Here is a 6000-nt window from a genome sequence, read left to right as displayed (position 1 = left end):
GAAGTGCTTCACTTGTGTTGTCTTTCAAGCGCTTATTATACGTTGCTTGTAAGGGCTTAGAACCACATTGTATTGTTGGTCTCCCATACTTGTAGCGAAAGCACTTATTACTTAAGGATTTAATTGGATACAACCAAATATATATATATAAGAATCAAAAATGAAAAAGATGGTATTACAATGAGCCTTGTGATAGTCAACTTATATCATTGACTGGTCAGAAGGCGAAAAGGGTATATGAGATTTGACATTTCATTAACTAAATAACTTATCAGTATTATTATTATTATTATTATTATTATGTTTATGTCTACAACATTGCCATCCCCTTAAAAATTGCTTTGTCCTCAAAGCAAGGGTAATGAGGGATATAGCCAGTGAAAACTTTATGTTTCGAATGATGAAGCCCCAACACATAGATGGCAAGGTGTGGTTTGTTAACAACACAAACGCACCAATTCACAATATGTTTCGTCTCAAAGCCTTCTTTTGTTAGTGTTTGTAGCATCGGATGTGTTCTAGCCTTGAAATTTTGTGACGAGGCTTCATTGCATGAGATCTCCAAAATCCAAACATCGTTTCTAGAAATTCCGCCTAAAAATGACTTAATTAGATTATTAACCAAATTTTAAATATTTTCTAAGTCTAAACTTAGGGAAAATGGTAAATTAATCAAAATTAATTAAGTCAATGCGAGAATCATCTAGAAACTCACACAGATAAATCCAAAGATGATCCTAGCCATTGATTAAGTTTTAATCTTGGTCGTTGGTGCTCCAACAAAGGATTACAAGAGGAGATCGATGTGGAAAAGTCGAGTATCAGTGCCAGAGGCTAGACAGAGGTTCCGAGGGCCAGGAGAAACATTTTCCCAAACAACAACAGACTAGACGGCTTGAGTAGAGGATGATTCAAACTAAGTGCAAAAGGGACTGCGCTAGGGAGACGCAAAGCCAGTGTAGAGGCAGTTTGGACGGCTCACTTGGAGCTGTGGTCAGAGCCCGAATTTGCCTCTGGGGTGAGGAAAATTCCTCACTAGATTTTTGCCAGTATTTTTCTATAGGATTGCCACTATTTGGCATCCAAATTGTACTCGGATTATTTCACTGCTGCTTAATAATTAAAACCCTCAATTGCTGCACCAGTTTTCCCATGTTGGGTTTTCCGGGGACTTTTGTCCAAAAATAATTGTGTTATTTTTATGTGTGTGTGCTAGCATTTCTTCAAGCGTTTATGCTTCCACAATTTTATTTGTGTAGATTGCAGTGTGATATATTCAATATTTGTCGTAGCAAACAACAAATAAGTTGTTAAATAAAATTAAGAATTAGGAGAATAATTTCCAGTTGCTGCAATAGGATTCCAATTTGGAATTTTCGTGGAACACGAGATTCTTTGTCAATCAGATCACACTCTTGTTGTCACAATATATCATTGTCGTATCCAAAACCTGCTCAAACAACTCTCCAAAGAGCTTCCTCAACCATATTGCTTCACAGCTAGACATGCTAGCAGCAATGTACTTTGCCTCAGTCATGCTAAGGGCAATAGACTTATACTTCTTGTTCATCCAAGATATCATGGCAAATCCCAGGCTAAAACAACACCCTGATGTGCTCTTCCTGTCAACAACATTTACGGCCCAGTCAGCATCAAAGTATGCATGTAGTTTCACATCTCCGACAGTATATCTCAATCGAAGATTAATAGTCCCATGAAAGTACCTCAACACATGCTTAGCAATGACCCAGTGTGCATGTAGAGGCTCGGTCATAAGATGACTCAAAGTCTTAACTGCAAAACATATGTCTAGTTGAGTGTTCACAAGGAACATCAGTCCCCCAATCAACTATTGCTACTAGAGGATTTGCCAAATAAGGTCCTACAGCTTCTGCACTTAACTTCTTGAAGTTCATCTCCATCGATGTGGCCATGGACTTACATTCTACCATTCCAAATCTTTCCAGCAACTTAACAACATATTTCCCTTGCAAAAGGGAAATCTCACCAGGTTTTTGCCACACATCTAAGCCCAGGAAGTAGTACATCAATCCAAGGTATTTCATCTCAAATTCAGAGGCCAAATCCCTCTTACACTCAAGAATAAGAGGCTTTCCACCTGTCAAGAATAAATCATCAACATATAATACCAAAATTAGGAGCATACCTTGGACAACGTTGAAGTAGAGGTTTGGATCGGCATTGCTTCTTGTAAATCCAAGCTTCATCAGGTAACTATCAATGTGGGCATACCAAGCCCTAGGAGCTTGCTTCAATCCATAGAGTGATTTCTTTAGCCTGCACACATGAGTTTTCCTATCATGTACTTCAAAGCCCTGTGGTTGCTCAACATATACTTCTTTATGGAGAATGCCATGTAAAAACGCAATCTTCACATCCATTTGATGAATAGTCCATCCCTAACTAGCAGTTAGAACAACCATGGATTGGAAAGTAGTATAGCGGGCAACTAGTGCAAAGATGTCATCATAGTCCTCTCCCTCTTTCTAGGAGAAATCTCTAGCCACGAACATTGCCTTATATTTCTTGATACTTCCATCCACTTCATGCTTGATCTTGTACAACCATTTAGAAGTCACAACAGACTTCCCTTTGATTCTTGGAACCACTTCCCACACATTGTTCTTTATGATGGATTCATATTCCTCGGCCATAGCATCTTTCCATACATGTTCTTTTGCTACTTCATCAAAGGTGTGTGGTTCATCCTATATGATGTTGCTCATAGCCATAACGTATCTCTGATATCGACATGGCTTCTTGCTTTCCCTGAAGGATCCTCTAGCAGCAGCATGTATCTCAACATCCTGTAAGGTGTCACAAAGCCAAAGTGGTCTCTTCCTGGCAGGACGATCACACAGAGGGGGTCCAAGGGTCCATGGATTCCATGGGTTCCATGCGATCATTAGCAAGATCAGACTCAGGCCCAAGCATGGAAGGGCCTTCAAAAATGTCCATGGCATCATCCTATTCTCAACATTGGCAGGGGGAGGAGTGTCCCTTGCTTTCCCAAGGGAAGCATCTTCATCAAATGTCACATCCCTGCTAAACTCTATATTCCTTTGACCAGGCACATATATTCTATAAGCTTTAGAATTTTCACAGTAACCAACAAATGTACCTTTCTTTCCAGAAGCTTCCAACTTGTTCCTCTTGTCCTTTGGCACATGAAAGTAGACGGGACAGCAAAAGATCCTCAAATGTCCAATATCGCGCTTCATACCTATGACAACTTCTTTGTGTGTCTTATAACCCAAGGCTTGATGAGGAGTCCTATTTTGAACATAGATTGCAGTATTTGTAGCTTCTCCCCATAGAAACTTCGACAGCTTTTGATCATGCAACATAGCTCGGGCAACTTCCATGATGGTCTTGTTCTTTCTTTCAGCCACTCCATTTGCTTGAGGTTGTAAGGTACAATAGTCTCCTTCTTGATTCAAGCTTTCTTGCAAAATTCAATGAACTCATTTGAAATGAATTCTCCTCCATTGTCAGACTTGAAGACTTTGATCCTCTTTCTGGTTTGATTCTCTCTCAGGGCTTTGAAGTCTTTGAACATATCGATTGCTCGGTCCTTGTGCTTCAAGAAGAATATCCATGCCTTGCGAGAGAAGAAATCCACAAGGATTATGTAGTAAATCTAGCCACCAAGAGATGTTATTGGCATGGGTCCACATAGATCATAATGTATGAGTTGTAGAATACCATTGGTCCTTCTCTTGCTATAAGGGAATGGTCCCTTTGTCGTCTTTCCACTAGCACGTCCTAGATAAACCCCATCATGATATGATTGAACTTTAGGCATTCCAGAAACCATCTCCTCACCTTACGCAAGGCATCATAGTGAAGGTGAGTGAATCTTCAGTGCCACAATTCACACTGATGATTACTATCATGAACCAATGCTTGGATTGGTCTTCCATTAACTTTGTATAGGGCTTCAATTCTTGATCCCAAAGTGAATGCATCCCTCAAGCGAGATTCCACATAGGCCAAGTAAGAACCTTTCCTCTCATAAAAACAACTCTTATTTCCTTGTCCTCCAAGGCAGATATTGATACAAGATTCTTTTCAATCTCGGCACATATAGAACATCCTTTAGATGTATGATTTCACCAAAATACAAATGAAATTAAACAAAACAAAACCCCTTCACAGGATAAGTAGAATTGTCCCCAAGAATGATCTTCAAATTTGTCTCCATCTCAACCAATTTTGAGAGGACTTCATGATAACTAGTGAAGTGTCTAGAGGCTGCACTATCTACCAACCAACTATCAAACAAAGCTAGAGGAGAGGAACTAGAAAGAGTAGAAATAAGAAAATATTCAGATTTAGCAGTTGCATTATTTCCATACCTTGAGTTCCTTGATCTCTTGAGATGACAATGGCCTTCTTCAGGATTAGTAGGAGCTTCTCTTCTTATTCTATCACTAGACCTGTAATTTTTGTAGCCACAATTGTTGTTGTAGGACCTTGGAGCATTTCTCTTTTCGAGACAGTCTTGGGCATAGTGACCATGCTTGTGACAATTGAAGCATTCAACTTGTCACCTCTCCTTTCTAAATATTCTATTAGAGTCCTGGGATTCAGGGGCAGGCTTTTTTGAATTAGAAGGTCTTCCTCTCCCTTCCCTCTTCTTGTCTTCAGCAGTGAATGCAGAGGGTCCTCCTTTTTCATGCTTTTGAATTCTCCCTCTAGATATCATCCTGGTCTCTTCTTGAGTACACTTGCCAACAAGCTCATCAAAAGAAGGGAACTTGTCATTGTTGCTAATAGTTGTAATAAATGTCTCCCAAATCGGAGGAAGACCTCCAAGTGCAATTAGTACCAGCTCTCTATCAAAAGTAACTTCTCCAACAGACAACAATTGATCCTTGAGTTGGGATATCCTCATGAAGTATCACTGCACAGTGTCTCCCTTATTCATCTTGATGTCCTTGAGTTGATTCTTCAAGGATAGAATATGATTTGAGTTGTTGACTTTGTACATCCTAACCAACTTATCATACATTTCCTTAGACTTCTTCAACATTGAAATATAAATAATCAAATGGTCTCTCAAAGAATCAATAATAATTTTCTTAGCTTTGAACTCACCTTTCTTGTACTTTGCTTTCATAGCAGAAGAAGCATTCTCCTGAGGCTTGGGTACCTTGCATTGAACATATTCCAAGACATCATTCTCATCCAAAGTCACATCTAACCTGCTTCTCCAAACAACATAGTTAGATGAGTCATTCAACTTCTCTTCAATCTTGAAGTATGAGGAAGACATCTTGACCAAGTCAAATAGTCTTCTTCAATTTAGATTCCTTCAAAGGTGATTGCTCTTGTCTCCTTGGGCTTGTATTCAACTCAACTCTGATACCATGTAAATTTTCCAATGGTGTATATTATGACAATCACTTAATTAATTTCTTCTTTCAATAGCAATCACTTAATTAATTTCTTCTTTCAATAGCAATCACTTTATCCAATAAATTCAATCTTCCAATGACAGTGAGCAATTGTAGACAAAACAGTGAACCAATTGCACAATAGAAGACAAACTAGAACAATAGAGACATTGTAATTTGGTCAAAGACCAGGGAAAACCCCACAAGGGGTAAAACCCTTTCCAAATTCTTCTTTTAATAGACTGTCATCAAACGTTCAACAAAGAGATACATAATCCAAGTACATCAATAACAAGTCAAAGATCAAAGCCTTGACTATCCAAACAAACCATCCAATATTGAATCTAAGATGAGCCCAAAAGTCAAATCTGCAATTTCTGGTCAAAGTCAATAGCAATCAACTCTGCGCTAACCAGTCAACATTCAAAGTGCTCCAAAAAGTTCAATCAAGGCAGCAAAGAATTTGGCCTCTTTTCCTCAGTCAAACTTGGTCAAAACAATCACAAATTTTTTCCTCAAAATTAGCAAGGTCAACCCTGCAATCAAAGTTGCCTCAGATTTGCGGTCAAATGTGGTCAAA

The sequence above is a fragment of the Pinus tabuliformis genome, chromosome 7 (assembly GCF_031772625.1).
Source record: "Pinus tabuliformis cultivar Carrire ecotype Pingquan chromosome 7, CPIR1, whole genome shotgun sequence".
NCBI lineage: Eukaryota > Viridiplantae > Streptophyta > Pinopsida > Pinales > Pinaceae > Pinus > Pinus tabuliformis.
This window is presented reverse-complemented; position numbering follows the sequence as displayed.